This window comes from Coregonus lavaretus (genome assembly GCF_964263955.1).
Source record: "Coregonus lavaretus genome assembly, contig: HAP1_SCAFFOLD_3975, whole genome shotgun sequence".
NCBI lineage: Eukaryota > Metazoa > Chordata > Actinopteri > Salmoniformes > Salmonidae > Coregonus > Coregonus lavaretus.
This window is the reverse complement of record NW_028159331.1, coordinates 7,501-30,303: the sequence shown is the minus strand read 5'-3', so window position 1 is coordinate 30,303 and position 22,803 is coordinate 7,501. Positions and strand designations below refer to the sequence as shown.

The following is a 22,803-nucleotide window of genomic DNA, read 5'->3' as shown; positions in this document are numbered from 1 at the left end:
TACAGACGGCCCAATCAGAACACGTCTTTGCTAGTCTAGCCAGCAGTAATGGCACGCTAGCAAAAAAACAACACTCCGAAATCTTAAAGTAAATTATGTTATCACATTGTTGTTCAGTGATGACAGTAATTCGTCTGATGATCATAATACATTTCTTTATGTATTTGACTATGTGTTCTGACTCTATCTTAGTAAAATAGTGTTATTCTATCATTGATGTATTCAAATAGTTACAGTCTTCTTAAAAACGGAAGATGTCTAATTCAGTAGTGTAATATAGAACCTTATGGCTGAACCCAGATTTACATTTCAGAGCCATAAGGTTCTATATGCGATTGGACCCCCCTAAAAAAACGGATTTACAAATGTCTCAGGATTTTGATACTCCGCACTTTAAGGACCTTAATGGGTTATTAAATAAGAATTCACTACAAAACAGTTCAGAGATCTGGGATGTGAAAACTTTGATGCTCAATATCTCAGAACTATGCTTTGGGCAGATAGAACCTATTTATATTGTCTACCAGACAGCCCTTTTTCATTATTTTATCTACAACATATTATGTAATAATTAATTTTAACAACAAATTCCAAATGCAAGCTTCATAAGTAAATTATAAAATTCAAGCAATTTACCTGTATGTGGAGGTTGCAGGATTGGATGGAAAGCATGATCTGTCTGTAACCTTCTTCTTCCTAACAAATATTGTAATTAATTTGCCAGAATATTTTTTATTTATTTTTTATTTAACCTTTATTTAACCAGGTAAGCCAGTTGAGAACAAGTTCTCATTTACAACTGCGACCTGGCCAAGATAAAGCAAAGCAGTGCGATAAAAACAACAACACAGAGTTACATATGGGGTAAAACAAAACATAAAGTCAAAAATACAACAGAAAATATATATACAGTGTGTGCAAATGTAGCAAGTTATGGAGGTAAGGCAATAAATAGGCTATAGTGCAAAATAATTACAATTAGTATTAACACTGGAATGATCGATGTGCAAGAGATGATGTGCAAATAGAGATACTGGGGTGCAAATGAGCAAAATAAATAACAATATACGGTTGAGGTAGTTGGGCGGGCTAATTTCAGATGGGCTGTGTACAATATGTTACATCTTCATCCCATACGTATTGGAGGTTACAGCTTTAGACTTATAGCCGGGTATATAATTATAATATACCTGGCTATATAGGTATATAATTATAACCCACCCAAACTAGGCCTATCTGAAATATGAAAATGATCAATGAAATCACCAGGGAGACTAATGTTCTGGCAAAGATGCGATCATAGCAGATTGCTAAACTGTATTTTATATGGATAATATTAACTAGGTAGGCTACTCTGTTATTGCCAGGCAAAACCGGAGAAAATTGAACAAGCACTTTCTAGTCACTAATCTGGATATGTGAGCCCGCTTTTGCGTGTCAATGCTGGTGACTGGTCATTGGTCAACAGGTAAGATGAGCAATTTTTGGGTTCTGAAGCACAGATCAGATGTTTTTGAAACAAGAATTTGAATTTCAACACGGAAGTGGTCCGATGAAGCAGTTGCAAAGCTACAGGACTGTTTGGCTTGCACAGACTGGAAAATGTTCAGGGATTCATCTGATAACATTGACGAGTTTATAACATCAGTCACTGGCTTCATTAATAAGTGCATTGACGATGGTGTCCCCACAGTGACCGTATGTACATATCCCAACCAGAAGCCATGGATTACAGGCAACATCCACACTGAGCCAAACACTAGAGCTGCAGTTTTCAAGGAGCTGGACACTAATCCGGACACTTATAAGAAATCCCCCTACGACCTCCGATGAGCCATCAAACAGTGAAAACGTCACTACAGGACGAATATCGAATCCTACCACACCGGCTCTGACGCTAGTCGGATGAGGCAGGGCTTGCAAACTATCACAGATTACAAAGAGAAACACAGCCGTGAGCTGCCCAGTGACGCGAGCCTACCAGACGACCCAAATTACTTCTATGCTCACTTCGAGGCAAAAAACACTAAACCATGCATTAGAGTACCAGCTGTTCTGGACGACATTGTGATCTAGCTCTCCGTAGCCAATGTGAGTAAGACCTTTAAACAGGTTAACATTCCTTCAGACAGATTATCAGGATGCGTACACAGAGCATGCGCTGACCAGCTTCCAAGTGTCTTCACTGACATTTTCAACCACATTACATTTTTGTCCACACTCACCAACACAGTCGTGAAGAAGGCACGGCAACGCCTCTTGGCATGGGCCCTCAGATCCTAAAAAGTTTCTACAGCTGCACCACTGAGAGCATCTTGACTGGCTGCAGCACCACTTGGTATGCCAACTGCTTGGCATCCGACCGGCAATCGTTACAGAGGGTAGTTCGTACGGCCCAGTACATCACTGGGGCTGAGCTCCCTGCCATCCAGGACCTCTATACCAGGCGGCGTCAGAGGAAGGCCCTAAACATCGTCAACGACTACAGCCACTCTAGTCATAGGCTTATATCTCTGCTACCGCATGGCAAGCAGTACCGATGCACCAAGTCTGGAACCAACAGGACCCTGAACAGGTTCTACCCCCAAGCCATAAGACTGTTAAATAGTTAGTCTGGGTAGCTATTGGTTAACCATTTAACTATCTGCATTGACCCTTTTTGCACTAACTCTTTTGACTTATCACATACGCTTGTGCTACTGTTTATTATCTATCATCTTTCCTAGTCAATTTATCCCTACCTATACAGTGCCTTCGGAAAGTATACAGACGTCTTGACTTTTTGCACATTTTGTTAGGTTACAGCTTTATTCTAAAATTTATTAAATTGTTTTTTTTCCCTGATTAATCTACACACAATACCCCATAATGACAAAGCAAAAACAGGTTTTTAGAAAGTTTTGCAAGTTTATATATAAAAAAATAATAATGAAATATCACATTTACATAAGTATTCAGACCCTTAACTCAGTACTTTGTTGAAGCACCTTTAGCAGGGATTACAGCCTCAAGTCTTCTTGGGTATGACGCTACAAGCTTGGCACACCTGTATTTGGGGAGTTTCTCCCATTCTTCTCTGCAGATCCTCTCAAGCACTGTCAGGTTGGATGGGGAGCGTTGCTGCAGAGCTATTTTCAGGTCTCTCCGGAGATGTTAGATCGGGTTCAAATCCGGGCACTTGCAGGGCCACTCAAGGACATTCAGAGACTTGTCCCGAAGCCTGGAGCAGGTTTTCATCAAGGATCTCTCTGTACTTTGCTCCGTTCATCTTTGCCTCCATCCTGACTAGTCTCCCAGTCCCTTCCGCTGAAAAACATCCCCACAGCATGATGCTGCCACCACCATGCTTCACCGTAGGGATGGTGCCAGGTTTCCTCCAGACATGACGCTTGGCATTCAGGCCAAAGAGTTCAATCTTTGCTTCATCAGACCAGAGAATCTTGTTTCTCATGGTCTGAGAGTCTTAAGGGGCCTTTTGGCAAACTCTAAGCGGGCTGTCATGTGCCTTTTACATTTTACATTTTAGTCATTTAGAAGACGCTGTTATCCAGAGTGACTTACAGTTAGTGAGTGCATACATTTTCATACTGGCCCCCCGTGGGAAACTAACCCACAACCCTGGCGTTGCAAACACCATGCTCTACCAACTGAGCTACACAGGGCTATACTGAGGAGTAGCTTCTGTCTGGCCACTCTACCATAAAGGCCTGATTGGTGGAGTGCTGCAGAGATGGTTGTCCTTCTGGAAGTTTTTCCCATCTCCACAGAGGAACTCTAGAACTCTGTCAGAGTGACCATCAGGTTCTTGGTCACCTCCCTGACCAAGGACCTTCTCCCCCGATTGCTCAGTTTGGCCGGGTGGCCAGCTCTAGGAAGAGTCTGGGTGGTTCCAAACTTCTTTCATTTAAGAATGATGGAGGCCACTGTGTTCTTGGGGACCTTCAATGCTCCAGAAATGTTTTGGTACCCTTCCCCAGATCTGTGCCTTGACACAATCCTGTCTCGGAGCTCTAACGGACAATTCCTTCAACCTCATGGCTTGGTTTTTGCTCTGACATCCACTGTCAACTGTGGGACCTTATATAGACAGGTGTGTGCCTTTCCAAATCAGGTGGACTCCAATCAAGTTGTAGAAACATCTCAAGGATGATCAATGGAAACAGGATGCACCGTTGCTCAATTTCGTGTCTCATAGCACAGGGTCTGAATACTTATGTAAATAAGATATTTCTGTTATTGATGTTTAATACATTTTCGAAAATGTCTATAAACCTGTTTTTGCTTTGTCATTATGGGGTATTGTGTGTAGATCGCTGAGGATTTGTTTTATTTAATCAATTTTAGAATAAGGCATTACATTTTTTTTCGATTGGTAACAAGCATTATTCAATACTGCGGCTACATGTGCAAAACTCTAAAAACAGTTATCACAACAACACTATGTGGCAACTTGTGGATCATTTGTCATTGCTTTGACACAAAATGCATTCAATGACATCTTTCAAATTACATAAATACTTGTCTCACAAAAACACATTGACCAACAAAACTCTATGTATCTACAGACTATGTTAAGATACCCTTATCAAAACTGTTAAACTCAAGTTCAAAAGCCACTGAAAATTGAATTAGACTGCAATTTTTTACATTGCTACAGTAAATAATAACTCTTCATTATTCACAGATGATTTTCATTCTACATTACGTAACTGAAGACCTACCCATGTGTTTTACATTTTTATGTCATTACCATCTCTACAAAAGGGGACATCTTTGGAATATATTTAACATAAACATGGACCCAGCCAGAGATCGTGTAGTGGCTTACAGAGGTGGAAGAGTTGCCGGGAGAGGCAGAGGATTACGTATCCGTGGTGGAAGACGACTGAGGGGAAGACCCAGAGTTGTAGTGTCAGATGAGATTAGGGCTACAATCATTGATCATGTTGTCAATCATGATCTATCAATGAGAGACGCTGGTCTCAGAGTGCAGCCAAATTTGCAACGCTCAACTGTGTAATCTATTATAAGAACCTTACAGCAAACTAACAGGTAAGATGTGCATTCTGCATGGGCATCTAACTGTACTGAATATTACTGTAGAGTAGTAAATCGAGCAAAAGCTCTCCGAACCACTTGTGTGTAATTTTATTTCTGTTTTAGGACCCAACGGTTACCAAATGGAGGGGGGAGAGGTAGGATTTTCTCTGCTCAGCAGGAAGCTGTAATTGTTGACATGGTCATTAGCAACAATGCCATAAAACTCAGAGAAATTCAAGAGAGAGTATTGGCAGAAAATAATACATTTCAAAATGTTGAAAGTGTAAGCACGACAACCATTGCTAGAGTCTTGACAAAGCATCATATCAGCATGAAGCAGGTGTACACTGTTCCCTTTGAGAGGAACTCTGATCGTGTCAAGGAACTCCGGTACCAATATGTCCAGGTAAGATGTCTATATCCTGTAAAACAGTACTGTTTTTACTGTAAACAAAACCCACCAGAGCACTGCACACTTGGCAGTGATTTCAGTTACAATATACTTTAATGTAAACTACTGTTATAGAATAACTGTTATGTTGCCCTGTGGATTTACAATATTTTAGAGCGTCATGGAGCTTGAAACCAGGACAACACCCCACATGTTTGTCTTTGTGGATGAGGCTGGTTTTAACATGGCCAAAACACGCCGACGTGGAAGGAATGTGATTCCTCTGAAGGATCTGCTGTTACATAAACCACTAGGCTCATTTAACTCATGGATGACCTCTATGGAAGGCTTTTGCCAGGTGAAGAAATATTTAAACCGGGGTGATTGTATGGGACAATGTGGCATTTCACCACTCCCATGCAGTCACCGAGTGGTTTGCAGCCCATCCTGGGACGGTGTCACTTTTCCTCCCCCATTACTCTCCCTTCCTCAACCCCATAGAATCATTATTTTCCTCATGGAGGTGGAAAGTTTATGACCACCATCCACGTGATCAAATGTCACTCATGGATGCAATGAATGCAGGATGCCTGGATATCTCTGCAGAAGATTGCCAGGGGATGGATCAGGCATGCAAAGAGGTTCTTTCCCATGTGTGTTGAGCGAGAGGCTATACGGTGTGATGTGGACGAGAACTTGTGGCCCAATGCAGCCGACAGGGTTGACTAGCACTGTTATAGATCTGTTTCATTTGGACAATATGCTATGAATATTCATAGTGTGTATACACTTTTTGTTTGTTTAACAGTATTGGAATTATTTATTTGTGTGTATTTTGGAATTACTCTGCAAAAAGCAAAATACAGTAATTTGCAAAAATACAGTAAATTGTATTGAAGCATATTGCAGCCTTTCTGCTTTATTTCGTTACATATCTTGCAGGACATTCTATTCAGTACAGGTTTGCCACTCTTCTTTTGTAAAAATGACTGTTGGTTCATCTAAGAAAATATGATATTAAAGACAAATTGACACATTTTCAAGTGGTAGCTGTTTTTAGAGTTTTGTAGGTCATGATACTATGAATGACAAAGTGTGCATGTCGTGAGAGACTGTTAGCTTTCATTTGGTAGAAAGCTTTTCTTTTGAGACATGTAGGATGTGCATTGCCAAGTCGCATGTTGTTTTGATAACTGTATTTAGAGTTTTCCACATGTATCCGCAGTATTGAACAATGCTTGTTAGCGATCGAAAAAAAACCTGTAACGTAACAAAATGTGGGAAAAGTCAAGGGGTCTGAATACTTTCCGAAGGCACACAGTTCCGAAGGCACACAGTTAGTTGGGGTACTGTGTGTACCCCAACTAACTCATACCCCGGCACATCTATTCGGTACTGGTACCCCGTGAATTTATTCCTCGTGTTATTATTTGTCTATGATTTCAGTATTTTTTTCTCTATGCATTGTTGGGAAGGGCCCGTGAGTAAGCATTTCACTGTTAGTCTACACCTGTTGTTCATGAAGCATGTGAAAGAACATGTGATTTGATTTGACACACGCACCCCTCCTACACCCCTCCGAAATTGTAATTTCAACTTTTAGCTACGGCGAGGTGTGATGTATTGCAGTGAGTAAGGAGGAGAGGAGAACGCTAGACGCTAAGTCCAGACATCTCCATGATGTTATCTTGTGTTGTGTTTAAGACTTCTCTGTGAGGGAGAAAGGATGGAGTTGACTGGAGGGAGCTAAAAGCTTTTCTGTACAAGCCTGCAATTTGGATTGAAAGTTGTTTTGCCGTAATGAGTCACCTTCACTATCAGGAGAGTAGAAAGGGTCTCTTCTAATGCCACTGAAATAAGAGTGGCATTCTGGTCAAAGGGAATCAATCACGATCCGCCCACTGTGTGTCTCTCTGTCTGTCCGTCTGTGTGTGTGCGCGCATGTATACAAACGTGTGTGTATGTGTGTGCTGTGTACTTGTGCTGCAGACATGTGTTTGGGTGCGCATGTGTTAGTAAGACAAACATCTCCACAGCACAGCACACTGTGGCCAAGACTCTAACTCTATTTACCAAGTAGAAATCATCTAAACCATCCATGTTTCACAGTAGTTAGAAACAGACCCACACTTTATTACCGTTCCAGTAACATCTCACAGGCAGTTGTCATTGTTATAGATAACTGAGAAAGATATGAGTCTGTGGTTAACAACCTTGGGCCAAATAGGGAGCAATCCAGGTGACTGTGTGTGTTTCCCACTGCCAGGCAAGCTGGTTCTCCTCTCTCTCTCTCTCTCGCTCTCTCTCTCTCTCTCTCTCTCTCTCTCTCTCTCTCTCTCTCTCTCTCTCTCTCTCTCTCTCTCTCTCTCTCTCTCTCTCTCTCTCTCTCTCTCTCTCTCTCTCTCTCTCTCTCTCTCTCTCTCTCTCTCTCTCTCTCTCTGTCCTCCAACCCTCAGTCATGAAATACCGCACTAGCGAAGGGATGAATTTTCCAAGAATTTCTCATGAATAATATATTGCTTTTTTCACCTTAGAGACATTACTTCTTAGAAGAGCTCTACATTTTCTAGAACATGGGTTTGGAAGCTTTTACACACTGGTTGAATCAACGTTGTTTCAAAGTAATTTGTCAAAGTATTGTGACGTGGAATATACGTAGAAAATACATTGGATTTGAAAAAAGTCATCAACCAGTATTGTTTTGATCTAATTTCAACCAGTAAACATTTAAATTAGGGTCAAACTTAATCTTAAATACATGGACTTAACCTGACTAACAGGTTGTTACATCAAACTAATTTCAACATGATCATCAGAACTATGTATACGTTGAAATTGGGTTGAAAATTCCTATGGTCCTATGTTCAATATACAGTATATTGGGTGGTTGAAATTATGTTTAATTTTATATTTGATTAGACATTTTATTTGACCTTGTTTCAATGTTGATAGTAAAATGGTATGTTTGAATCAACGTCATTGTCTCAACATCATACCATCAACCTAAATAAAATAAACTGCGTTCTCAGAGCATATGAAGACCAGCTGGCTGGAGTGTTTACGGACATATTCAATCTCTCCATATCCCAGTCTGTTGTCCCCACTTGCTTCAAGATGTCCACCATTGTTCCTGTACCCAAGAAAGCAAAGGTAACTGAACTAAATGACTATCGCCCCGTAGCACTCACTTCTGTCATCATGAAGTGCTTTATTAAGGCTAGTTAAGGACCTTATCACCTCCACCTTACCCAACACCCTAGACCACAGGAGGTTGGTGGAACCTTCATTTGAGAGGACGGGCTCGTGGGAATGACTGAGGCTGGTTTCCATGGTCTCCATGTGTTTGATACCATTCCATTTGCTCCGTTCCAGCCATTATTATGAGCCGTCTTCCCCTTAGCAGCCTCCACTGATCTAGACCCACTACAATTCACATATCGCCCCAACAGATCCATGGATGACTCAATCGCCGTTGCACTGCACACTGCCCTATTCCACCTCGACGAGAAATACCTACACTATATATACAAAAGTATGTGGACACCCCTTCAAATTAGTGGACTTAGCTATATAGCTATTTCAGCCACACCCGTTGCTGACAGGTGTATAAAATCGAGCACACAGCCATGCGATCTCCATAGACAAACATTGGTAGTAGAATGGCCTTACTGAACAGCTCAGTGACTTTCAATGTGCCACTGTCATAGGATGCCACCTTTCCAACAAGCCCTGCTAAAGCTGCCCTGGTCAACTGTAAGTGCTGTTATTGTGAAGTGGAAACGTCTAGGAGCATCAACGGCTCATCCGCGAAGTGGTAGGCCACACAAGCTCACAGAACGGGACCGCTGAGTGCTGAAGCGCGTAGCGCGTAAAATAGTCTGTCCTCAGTTGCAACACTCACTACCGAGTTCCAAACTGCCTCTGGAAGCAACGTCAGCACAAGAACTGTTAGTCGGGAGCTTCATGAAATGGGTTTCCATGGCCGAGCAGCTGCACACAAGCCTAAGATCACCATGCGCAATGCCAAGCGTCGGCTGGAGTGGTGTAAAGTACACCGCCATTGGACTCTGGAGCAGTGGAAACGCGTTCTCTGGAGTAATGAATCACGCTTCATCATCTGGCAGTTCGACGGATGAATCTGGGTTCGGCGGATGCCAGGAAAACGCTACCTGCACCAATGCATAGTGCCAACTGTAAAGTTTGGTGGAGGAGGAATAATGGTCTGAGGCTGTTTTTCATGGTTCGGGCTAGGCCCCTTAGTTCCAGTGAAAGGAAATCTTAACACTACAGCATACAATGACATGCTAGACGATTCTGTGCTTCCAACTTTGTGGCAACAGTTTGGGGAAGGCCCTTTCCTGTTTCAGCATGACAATGGCCCCGTGCACAATGCGAGGTCCATACAGAAATGGTTTGTCGAGATCGGTGTGGAAGAACTTGCCTGCACAGAGCCCTGACCTCAACCCCATCAAACACCTTTGGGATGAATTAGAACGGCGACCACGAGCCAGGCCTAATCGCCCAACATCAGTGCCCGACCTCACTAATGCTCTTGTGGCTGAATGGAAGCAAGTCCCCGCAGCAATGTTCTAACATCTAGTGGAAAGCCTTCCCAGAAGAGTGGAGGCTGTTATAGCAGCAAAGGGGGGACCAACTCCATATTAATGCCCATGACTTTGGAATGAGATGTTCGACGAGCAGGTGTCCACATACTTTTGGTCATCAATCAATCAATCAATTTTATTTTATATAGCCCTTCTTACATCAGCTAATATCTCGAAGTGCTGTACAGAAACCCAGCCTAAAACCCCAAACAGCTAGTAATGCAGGTGTAGAAGCACGGTGGCTAGGAAAAACTCCCTAGAAAGGCGAAAACCTAGGAAGAAACCTAGAGAGGAACCAGGCTATGAGGGGTGGCCAGTCCTCTTCTGGCTGTGCCGGGTGGAGATTATAACAGAACCATGCCAAGATGTTCAAAAATGTTCATAAGTGACAAGCATGGTCAAATAATAATCAGGAATAAATCTCAGTTGGCTTTTCATAGCCGATCATTAAGAGTTGAAAACAGCAGGTCTGGGACAGGTAGGGGTTCCATAACCGCAGGCAGAACAGTTGAAACTGGAATAGCAGCAAGGCCAGGCGGACTGGGGACAGCAAGGAGTCACCACGGCCGGTAGTCCCGACGTATGGTCCTAGGGCTCAGGTCTCTCAGTTGGCTTTTCATAGCCGATCATTAAAGAGTTGAAAACAGCAGGTCTGGGACAGGTAGGGGTTTCGTAGCCGCAGGCAGAACAGTTGAAACTGGAATAGCAGCAAGGCCAGGCGGACTGGGGACAGCAAGGTGTCATCATGCCCGGTAGTCCTGACGTATGGTCCTAGGGCTCAGGTTCTCAGAGAGAAAGAGAGAACGAGAGAATTAGAGAGAGCATACTTAAATTCACACAGGACACTGGATAAGACAGGAGAAGTACTCCAGGTATAACCAACTAACCCCAGCCCCCCGACACATAAACTACTGCAGCATAAATACTGGAGGCTGAGACAGGAGCGGTCCGGAGACACTGTGGCCCCATCCGAAGAAACCCCCGGACAGGGCCAAACAGGAAGGATATAACCCCACCCACTCCGCCAAAGCACAGCCCCCGCACCACTAGAGGGATATCCCCAACCACCAACTTACAATCCTGAGACAAGGCCGAGTATAGCCCACAGAGGTCTCCACCACAGCACAAACCAAGGGGGGGGCGCCAACCCAGACAGGAAGATCACGTCAGTAACTCAACCCACTCAAGTGACGCACCCCTCCCAGGGACGGCATGAAAGAGCACCAGCAAGCCAGTGACTCAGCCCCTGCAACAGGGTTAGAGGCAGAGAACCCCAGTGGAGAGGGGAACCGGCCCGGCAGAGACAGCAAGGGCTGTTCGTTGCTCCAGCCTTTCCGTTCACCTTCACACTCCTGGGCCAGACTACACTCAATCATATGACCTACTGAAGAGATAAGTCTTCAGTAAAGACTTAAAGGTTGAGACCGAGTCTGCGTCTCTCACATGGGTAGGCAGACTGTTCCATAAAAATGGAGATCTATAGGAGAAAGCCCTGCCTCCCGCTGTTTGCTTAGAAATTCTAGGGACAATTAGGAGGCCTGCGTCTTGTGACCGTAGCGTACGTATTGGTATGTACGGCAGGACCAACTCGGAAAGATAGGTAGGAGCAAGCCCATGTAACGCTTTATAGGTTAACAGTAAAACCTTGAAATCAGCCCTTGCCTTAACAGGAAGCCAGTGTAGGGAAGCTAGCACTGGAGTAATATGATCAAATTTCTTGGTTCTAGTCAGGATTCTAGCAGCCGTATTTAGCACTAACTGAAGTTTATTTAGTGCTTTATCCGGGTAGCCGGAAAATAGAGCATTGCAGTAGTCTAACCTAGAAGTAACAAATGCATGGATTAATTTTTCTGCATCATTTCTGGACAGAAAATTTCTGATTTTTGCAATGTTACGTAGATGGAAAAAAGCTGTCCTTGAAACAGTCTTGATATGTTCGTCAAAAGAGAGATCAGGGTCAAGAGTAACGCCGAGGTCCTTCACAGTTTTATTTGAGACGACTTTACAACCATCAAGATGAATTGTCAGATTTAACAGAAGATCTCTTTGTTTCTTGGGACCTAGAACAAGCATCTCTGTTTTGTCCGAGTTTAAAAGTAAAAAGTTTTCAGCCATCCACTTCCTTATGTCTGAAACACAGGCTTCTAGCGAGGGCAATTTTGGGGCTTCACCATGTTTCATTGAAATGTACAGCTGTGTGTCATCCGCATAGCAGTGAAAGTTAACATTATGTTTTCGAATAACATCCCCAAGAGGTAAAATATATAGTGAAAACAATAGTGGTCCTAAAACGGAACCTTGAGGAACACCGAAATGTACAGTTGATTTGTCGGAGGACAGACCATTCACAGAGACAAACTGATATCTTTCCGACAGGTAGGATCTAAACCAGGCCAGAACTTGTCCGTGTAGACCAATTTGGGTTTCCAGTCTCTCCAAAAGAATGTGGTGATCGATGGTGTCAAAGGCAGCACTAAGGTCTAGTAGCACGAGGACAGATGCAGAGCCTCGGTCTGACGCCATTAAAAGGTCATTTACCACCTTCACAAGTGCAGTCTCAGTGCTATGATGGGGTCTAAAACCAGACTATGTAGTGTATGTAAGAATGCTCTTCATCGACAACAGCTTAGCCTTCAACACCATAGTGCCCTCCAAGTTCATCACTAAGCTCAGGGCCCTGGGTCTGAACCCCTCCCTGTGCAACTGGTTCCTGGACTTTCAGACGGGCCGACCCCAAGTGGTGAAGGTAGGCAACAACATCTCCGCCACGCTGATCCTCAACATGGGGGCCCAACAGGGGTGCGTGCTCAGCCCCATCCTCTGCTCCCTGTTCACCCATGACTGTATAGCCACGCACGTCTCCAACTCAGTTATCAAGTTTGCTGATGACACAACAGTGGTAGGCCTGATTACCAACAACGATGAGACAGCCTACAGGGAGGAGGTGAGGGACCTGGTGGAGTGGTGCCAGGAAAAGAACCTCTCTCTCTCTCAACGTCAACAAAACAAAGGAGCTGATTGTGGACAGCAGAGAGCGCACGACCCCATCCACATCGATGGGGCCGCAGTGGAGAGGGTCAAAAGCTTCAAGTTCCTCGGTACAACCTGAAATGGTCCCTTCACACAGACAGCGTGGTGAAGAAGGTGCAACAGCGCCTCTTCAACATCAGGAGGCTGAAGAAATTTGGCATGGCTCCTAAGACCCTCACAAACTTCTACAGATGCACCATTGAGAGCATCCTGTCGGGCTGTATCACTGCCTGGTACGGCAATTGCACTCTCAGCAACCGCAGGGCTCTCCAGAGGGTGGTGCAGTCAGCCCAACATATAACCCGGGGCACACTGCCTGCCCTCCAGGACATCTACAGCACCCGGTGTCACAGGATGGCCAAGAAGATCAAGGACCTCAGCCACCCGAGCCACCGCCTTCTCACCCCGCTACCATCTGGAAGGCGGAGACAGTACAGGTGCATCAAAGCTGGGACCGAGAGAGACTGAGAAAGCTTCTATCTCCAGGCCATCAGACTGTTTAACAGTCACCACTAGCTGGCCTCCGCCCAGTACCCTGCCCTGAACCTTAGTCACTGTTCGCTCCGGCTACTACCTGGTACTCTACCCTGTACCTTAGAGACTGCTGCCCTATGTACATAGAGTCATTGAACACTGGTCACTTTAATAATGTTTACATACTGTTTCACCCACTTTATATGTATATACTGTATTCTAGTCATGTCTCAGCCTATATAAAGTGCATTCGGAAAGTATTCAGACCCCTTGACTTTTTCCACCTTGTTACGTTACTGCCTTATTCTAAAATTGATTAAATTGTTTTGTTTTTCTCATCAATCTACACACAATACCCCATAATGACAAAGCAAAAACATGTTTTTAGACATGTTTTCCACAACAACAAAAAACAGGAAATAACACATTTACATAAGTATTCAGACCCTTTACTCAGTACTTTATTGAAGCACCTTTGGCAGCGATTACAGCCTCAAGTAGTTTTCTGTATGACGCTACAAGCTTGGCACACCTGTATTTGGGGAGTTTCTCCCATTCTTCTCTGCAGATCCTCTCAAGCTCTGTCAGATTGGATAGGGAGCATCGCTGCACAGCTATTTTCAGGTCTCAACCATAAAGGCCTGATTGGTGGAGTGCTGCAGAGATGGTTGTCCTTCTGAAAGGTTCTCCCATCTCCACAGAGGAACTCTGGAGCTCTGTCAGAGTGACCATTGGGTTCTTAGTCACCTCCCTGACCAAGGCCCTTCTCCCCCGATTGCTCAGTTTGGCCGGGCGGCCAGCTCTAGGAAGAGTCTTGGTGGTTCCAAACCGTCTTCTTTAGGATTGATGGAGGTCACTGTGTTCTTGGGGACCTTCAATGCTGCAGAAATGTTTTGGTACCCTTCCCCAGATCTGTGACTCAACACAATCCTGTCTCTGAGCTCTACGGACAATTCCTTCGACCTCATGGCTTGGTTTCTGCTCTGACATGCACTGTCAACTGTGGGACCTTATATAGACAGGTGTGTGTCTTTCCAAATCATGTCCAATCAATTGAATTTACTACAGGTGGACTCCAATCAAGTTGTAGAAAGACCTCAAGGATGATCAATGCAAACAGGATGCACCTGAGCTCAATTTCGAGTCTCATAGCAAAGGGTCTGAATAATTATATTATTTATGTTTTATACATGTGCAAAAATTTCTATAAACCTGTTTTCACTTTGTCATTATGGGGTATTTTGTGTAGATTGATGAGTAAAAATAAAATAATCAATTTTAGAATAAGGCTGTAACTTCATAAAATGTGGATAAAGGGAAGGGGTCTGAATACTGTCCGAATGCACTGTAACTGATTTTGTATTTATCTGGATGATGTGTGTATTGTTTTGTATTGTTAGGTATTACTGCACTGTTGGAGCTAGAAACACAAGCATTTCGCTCTACCTGCGATAACATCTGCAAATCTTTGTACGCGACCAATAAACTTTGATTTGATTTAAAATGTGAAGCCACAGTCCAACGATTCCTGCCTTAACACTGACTCCTACTGGTATATGAGGGGTAATGCACTTCAGTGAGAACCAGACTACCATCCAGATGCCTACCTGTACCCTGCTTAACTTTGGAAACGAGCTGTGTTCAATTCAGCTGAGCTTTCATGTCAGCACTTTAAAAAATGTATCAGCTTCCATACTCATTTGCGTAGACTACCTAAATAACATTGAATAGTTGAAAGTAACTCCTCTAACTTCTCTTACACAAGCTGTATGTGAAGGTTGGGTTTATGTAGGCTACATTAACATCTGATTTGACAAAAGGACACCATCATTTAAACGTGTGTCTACAGTGAGGAAAAAAGGATTTGATCCCCTGCTGATTTTGTACGTTTGCCCACTGACAAAGACATGATCAGTCAAAAATTTTAATGGTAGGTTTATTTGAACAGTGAGAGACAGAATAACAACAACAAAAATCCAGAAAAACGCATGTCAAAAATGTTATAAATTGATTTGCATTTTAATGAGGGAAATAAGTATTTGACCCCTCTGCAATACATGACTTATTACTTGGTGGCAAAACCCTTGTTGGCAATCACAGAGGTCAGACGTTTCTTGTAGTAGGCCACCAGGTTTGCACACATCTCAGGAGGGATTTTGTTCCACTCCTCTTTGCAGATCTTCTCCAAGTCATTAAGGTTTCGAGGGTGACGTTTGGCAACTCGAACCTTCAGCTCCCTCCACAGATTTTCTATGGGATTAAGGTCTGGAGACTGGCTAGGCCACTCCAGGACCTTAATGTGCTTCTTCTTGAGCCACTCCTTTGTTGCCTTGGCTGTGTGTTTTGGGTCATTGTAATGCTGGAATACCCATCCACTACCCATTTTCAATGCCCTGGCTGAGGGAAGGAGGTTCTCACCCAAGATTTGACGGTACATGGCCCCATCCTTCGTCCCTTTGATGCGGTGAAGTTGTCCTGTCCCCTTAGCAGAAAAACATCCCCAAAGCATAATGTTTCCACCTCCATGTTTGACGGTGGGGATGGTGTTCTTGGGGTCATAGGCAGCATTCCTCCTCCTCCAAACACGGTGAGTTGAGTTGATGCCAAAGAGCTCGATTTTGGTCTCATCTGACCACAACACTTTCACCCAGTTCTCCTCTGAATCATTCAGATGTTCATTGCCAAACTTCAGACAGGCCTGTATATGTGCTTTCTTGAGCAGGGGGACCTTGCGGGCGCTGCAGGATTTCAGTCCTTCACAGCGTAGTGTGTTACCAATTGTTTTCTTGGTGACTATGGTCCCAGCTGCCTTGAGATCATTGACAAGATCCTCCCGTGTAGTTCTGGGCTGATTCCTCACCGTTCTCATGATCATTGCAACTCCACAAGGTGAGATCTTGCATGGAGCCCCAGGCCGAGGGAGATTGACAGTTATTTTGTGTTTCTTCCATTTGCGAATAATCACACCAACTGTTGTCAACTTCTCACCAAGCTGCTTGGCGATGGTCTTGTAGCCCATTCCAGCCTTGTGTAGGTCTACAATCTTGTCCCTGACATCCTTGGAGAGCTCTTTGGTCTTGGCCATGGTGGAGAGTTTGGAATCTGATTGATTGCTTCTGTGGACAGGTGTCTTTTATACAGGTAACAAACTGAGATTAGTAGCACTCCCTTTAAGAGTGTGCTCCTAATCTCAGCTCGTTACCTGTATAAAAGACACCTGAGAGCCAGAAATCTTTCTGATTTATAACATTTTTGACATGCGTTTTTCTGGATTTTTGTTGTTGTTATTCTGTCTCTCACTGTTCAAATAAACCTACCATTAAAATGATAGACTGATCATTTATTTGTCAGTGGGCAAACGTACAAAATCAGCAGGGGATCAAATACTTTTTTCCCTCACTGTAGGTATACTATCATTCATCCATGGTTGATTGGAACTTTGGAACTTTAGAAGTAGTTACCATTAGTCCTATAAATAAGATGTCAAATTCATGATATTAATAATACACTTTTACCTTTGGAATATTATATATTATAAACATGCACGTACGTTTGCTCACGCACGCACGCATGCACACACACACACTCACTCCCACTCCCCTTTCACACATACAGTCCCCTCCTACACCCCTCCGAAATTGTAATTTCAATATTTAGCTACGGCGAGGAGTGTGATGTATTGCAGTGAGCAAGGCGGAGAGGAGAACGCTAGACGCTACGTCCAGACATCTCCATTATGTTCTCTTGTGTTGTGTTTAAGACTTCTCTGTGCGGGAGAAAGGATGGAGTTGACTGGAGGGAGCTAAAAGCTTTTCTGTACAAGCCTGCAATTTGGATTGAAAGTTGTTTTGCCGTAATGAGTCACCTTCACTATCAGGAGAGTAGAAAGGGTCTCTTCTAATGCCACTGAAATAAGAGTGGCATTCTGGTCAAAGGGAATCAATTACGATCCACCCACTGTGTGTCTCTCTCTCTCTCTCTCTCTCTCTCTCTCTCTCTCTAAAGACCGCACTAGCTTAAAGTAAGACTTGTCATTTATACTAACATCGAATGGATGCATTTTTCCATGAATAAAAAAAAAAAAATGTACTCAGGATCCTAACATCCTGCCTCACCCTCCTGGCTCTTAAAAATGGAAAAAGGATACTTTGCGAGGGGAGCGCAGGTCGAAAACAAGTCCCTATAAGGGGGTAACCGTGAGTCCAGGAATGCTGAAATAAACTCAGCTTCTGGCCAGGCCTGATGTGTAATATATCAACTTCTCTCTCTCCCTTGGGAGCGGGAGAGAGAGAGGGTTGTACGGATGGTGGTGCCTCAGTTATTACCGGTTGGTCTCGGTGGTTCACCATGATGGCTTAATTGATGGGAGCGGGGAACCTGAAATGTCCTGTGTGAAAACTCATTCACGACATGATGTACACACACACTTAAGTGAGAATGCCTGAGAAGTCTGTGTTTGGAGAATATATTGGCATGGGTGTTGTTAGGCCCGAGACGAAGTCGAGCCAAACACCGGCTTCGAGGGCATTATCACTTTTATACAATGGGTTACCAACATATTCAAATAAACATTGACATATTTTCATTAAAAAATTTATTTTGATGAATTTATTCATCCTATTTCAGCCTTCCACAAGATACAGTCCCGACACAAATCTAGGTTTGCTACCCTAGCCGGCTGGTCGTTCATTCTATTGGTTCGGTTGCCAGAGATGCGACCCAGTCGTTCAGTCTTTTTGTTCTGTATCTATGGACGCGAGCGACCCAGTCGTTCGTTCTAAATGTTCCATTGCCATACTGGCTGGCAACGTTCTTATCCCTTGCTTGCTAGCTAGCCAACTACGGCTAACTTACAGTCACGTCAAAAATGCAGCGAGAATAACAGCAAAATAGCTGCATTTGCATTTGTTTAAGCTGTTTTCTAGTGACATTTATTTGGATACATCCATAACAATGAGCTAATGAGGCGCGATTTCGCCTGGCATAGAAAATGTGCTCACTCGTCAGGACACTGTTGTTCAGAGGAGCTAGCCAACAACACAGCTAACACAATCACTTCAAACTGAAGCTGGAAAGACTGCAAACTAGCTGCACTTAGTTTCATTTTACCTTTTTTCAATTGACATTTCTTTGTACATATCCATAAAAATGATGCCAGTTGATACATGATTTCGACTGGCTGAGAAATGCTGCCTGTCTGTCTGTCTCGTCCCGACTCCTGACACGTTCATTACTATGGGACAGCTGGAGATCGAATTTAAATATTGAAACATTGTTGCAAATGTCGGAGTGATAGACAGCAAGGTTTATACAAATCTCTGCTGTTGAAAACGAAATGTTAGTCTAAAAGAAATGTGAGATAATGTCTAGATGCTTTTTATAGTGGAGATCAAGTTTATAAATTGCCTGGCTGGGCTGATGAGACAGTGGATTGCGCAGTCAGATGGAACAGAGTAAATAGGCATTTTAACGTCATAGATTTAGCCGGTGGTAACTTGTGGAATAGACACCGGCTGGAATGCGATTTTAACCAATCAGCATTCAGGAATAGACCCACCCGTTGTATAAACACACACACGTCATGATGTACACACACACACTCTCTCTGAAGTGTACATTTTGTACTTGAATGAGGGCCCATGCAAACCTGATGAGCACAGACGCAGTCACACACAGACCAACAAGATCTCATAGTTTCCCCTTGAAATGTAGACGTATTATCGACAAACGTCTATTTGTGGCACATTAATTCATGGTCAAAAAATAATAAACTAAAAGGCTAATATTTTAGTAGTTCATCTCGAGCGGTTAAGGTTAGGACTATGGTTTGGGCTTAATAATGAAAAACGACACGCTGCTACCATCAGGTATCATCAGCATTCTCGCGGCTTGCACACACACACACACACTTTTTATTTATTTATTTATTCATTTCTCTCTCTCTCTCTCTCTCTCTCTCTCTCTCTCTCTCTCTCTCTCTCTCTCTCTCTCTCTCTCTCTCTGCTATGCTGACTTTGTGTGTACTGTCACTGGAGACTAATAGCATTAGCTATTGGCTAGCATGTCTCTCGCTCTCCTCTCCCCCACTTTTGCTGGGCTGGCATGTCTCTCTCTCGCTCCTCTCCCTCCATAGTCAGTAATGGCTGCCATAAGGTAAATAACCGCTGTGGTGGTTGTATGTTCCAGAACTCCTTCTCCAGTGTGTTTCACATGGAATACGAGGACCTGGGAGAGGCCATGGACACCCCCAAAAGGTAAGGTGAAAACCTCTAACTGTTAAACATGGCTAATTTGAAACCGGTTGTCTAATATAAGAAATATGGCTGCCGTGTATCTAGACATAATTGGTGGATGGGATGAGGTACTACCCCAATACAATGTGAAGGGCTTTCAATTTGAGAATTACTCATTGACAATCATTATTGACAATCATAATTATGATTTAAACTTGGTAGTATAAATGGACTGTGTATTTGTAAGTATTGAGTGATTGTGTTTATAGGCCTATGAGGGTGGAGTGGGGGAGGGGGGCAGAGAAAGAGAAAGAGAGAGTCCTCTAGCAATGATCTTTGTGTAGGGCCAGGGGGTTTTCCAGGTCAGGTTAAAGGTCATGTGGTCAGGAAATGATCCTGACCCCGACTATGATGTTTAGTCAAGACCTCTCTGTCTTTAACAGAGTTGACTCTAGTTTGAAGAAAATTCCTACATCATCCCCCTTTGGCGAGAGCCACAACATCGGATCACGAGCTACGGCCCTATCCCTATTAGAGGACCCTGATATAAAAACTCTAAAAACTATTCTGCGATACCCCTTTTAAGACCCATTTGACAGCTCCTCCATCACAATCTGCTTAGGAGCAACCTATCCCGTTAAAAGGTGATTTTTCTTTCCCCTTTGGAAGGCTTTCAGAGATGGCCTAACAAGCACACGTCACACGCACGGACACGGCGTGTGAGGCCAAGGGCTCAGCCAAGAGCTACGGACTAGTTATGCTGCCTGACAGGCTGTGCTGGGTGTTGACTATTAGAACAATCAGTGGGACTTCCTTCAACTTCATGTCTTCTTTCCACATGCTCTACAAGATCAGGGGCTAATGACTTCAACTCAATTGAACTCAGTTTAGATTAAAGACGATTTGTCTTCTATTTATCTAAACCATTCTCGGTTGCAAGAATAAAATGGCACTACTATGTACAGTATATGTTTAAGTACTAAAAAATGAATACAAAAATAAATACTAATACATTATTGTTGCTGACTAGATGGAATCAGAAATTGGCCATACAGTTCCTTGCAAAAGTATTCATCCCCCTTGGGTGTTTTTCCTATTTTGTTGCATTACAACCTGTAATTTAAATTGATTTTTATTTGGATTTCATGTAATGGACATACACAAAATAGTCCAAATTGGTGAAGTGAAATGAAAAAAATAACTTGTTTCAAAAAATTCTAAACAATAAATAACGGAAAAGTGGTGCGTGCATATGTATTCACCCCCTTTGCTATGAAGCCCCTAAATAAGATCTGGTGCAACCAATTACCTTCAGAAGTCACATAATTAGTTAAATAAAGCCCACCTGTGTGCAATCTAAGTGTCACATGATCTGTCACATGATCTCAGTATATATACACCTGTCCTGAAAGGCCCCAGAGTCTGCAACACCACTAAGCAAGGGGCACCACCAAGCAAGCGGCACCATGAAGACCAAGGAGCTCTCCAAACAGGTCAGGGACAAAGTTGTACAGATCAGGTTTGGGTTATAAAAAAATATCAAAAACTTTGAACATCCCACGGAGCACCATTAAATCCATTATAAAAAAATAAGCAAACACGTTTGGTGTTCGCCAAAAGGCATGTGGGAGACTCCCCAAACATATGGAAGAAGGTACTCTGGTCAGATGAGACTAAAATTGAGCTTTTTGGCCATCAAGGAAAACGCTATGTCTGGTGCAAACTCAACACCTCTCATCACCCCTAGAACACCATCCCCACAGTGAAGCGTGGTGGTGGCAGCGTCATGCTGTGTGGATGTTTTTCATCGGCAGGGACTGGGAAACTGGTCAGAATTGAAGGAATGATAGATGGCTCTAAATACAGGGAAATTCTTGAGGGAAACCTGTTTGTCTTCCAGAGATTTGAGACTGGGACGGAGGTTCACCTTCCAGCAGGACAATGACCCTAAGCATACTGCTAAAGCAACACTCGAGTGGTTTAAGGGGAAACATTTTAATGTCTTGGAATGTCCAAGTCAAAGCCCAGACCTCAATCCAATTGAGAATCTGTGGAATGACTTAAAGATTGCTGTACACCAGCGGAACCCATCCAACTTGAAGGAGCTGGAGCAGTTTTGCCTTGAAGAATGGGCAAAAATCCCAGTGGCTAGATGTGCCAAGCTTATAGAGACATACCCCAAGCTCTACAAAGTATTGACTTTGGGGGGGGTGAATAGTTATGCACGCTCAAATGTTCTTTTTTTTGTGTATTTTTTCTTGTTTGTTTCACAAAAGAAAATATTTTACATTTTCAAAGTGGTAGGCATGTTGTGTAAATCAAATGATACAACCCCCCCCAAAAAAATCTATTTTAATTCCAGGTTGTAAGGCAACAAAATAGGAAAAATGCCAAGGGGGGTGAATACTGTCGCAAGCCACTGTACTTCCTGCCTTACAGTAGGCTGTTAATGGACAGTGTGGCATGTGGCCTATAGATCACAATCACCTGAAGGTTATGGTTTCGTACGGATTGGGTTCAGACCACGCAAGCTGCTGCTCATACAGTACATCACCAACTACCAACAAAGCATCCCAAAAATCTTGAACTGGGGTGAGCTAATCAGATCTATTTAACAGGGGAGGAAAGACAGACGGAGAGGGGGAATGAGATGGAGGATGAGATGAGATGGGGAATGAGATGGAGGATGAGATGAGATGGAGGATGAGATGAGATGGAGAATGAGATGGAGGATGAGATGAGATGGAGGATGAGATGAGATGGAGAATGAGATGGATGAGATGAGATGGAGGATGAGATGAGATGGAGGATGAGATGAGATGGAGGATGAGATGAGATGGAGAATGAGATGGAGGATGAGATGAGATGGAGAATGAGATGGAGGATGAGATGAGATGGAGGATGAGATGGAGGATGAGATGAGATGGAGGATGAGATGAGATGGAGGATGAGATGAGATGGAGGATGAGATGAGATGGAGGATGAGATGAGATGGAGGATGAGATGAGATGGAGGATGAGAGTGGTTGACT

General features: G+C 43.4%; 1 long non-coding RNA gene and 1 pseudogene across 2 annotated transcripts in view; both read left to right on the top strand.

Moving 5' to 3' along the window:
• The window catches only part of LOC311123001 (cGMP-specific 3',5'-cyclic phosphodiesterase-like), a 53,789-nt pseudogene that overhangs the window by 23,515 nt on the left and 7,471 nt on the right, over positions 1-22,803 (top strand). Inside the window, exon 7 of the transcript XR_014615962.1 lies at positions 19,726-19,793. The product of XR_014615962.1 is annotated as a cGMP-specific 3',5'-cyclic phosphodiesterase-like (transcript). The remainder of the gene's footprint in view (positions 1-19,725; positions 19,794-22,803) is intronic.
• LOC311123002 lies at positions 4,027-6,470 on the top strand. Its single transcript, XR_014612539.1, has 2 exons — positions 4,027-5,446; positions 5,607-6,470. It is a non-coding gene; the product is annotated as an uncharacterized lncRNA (long non-coding RNA).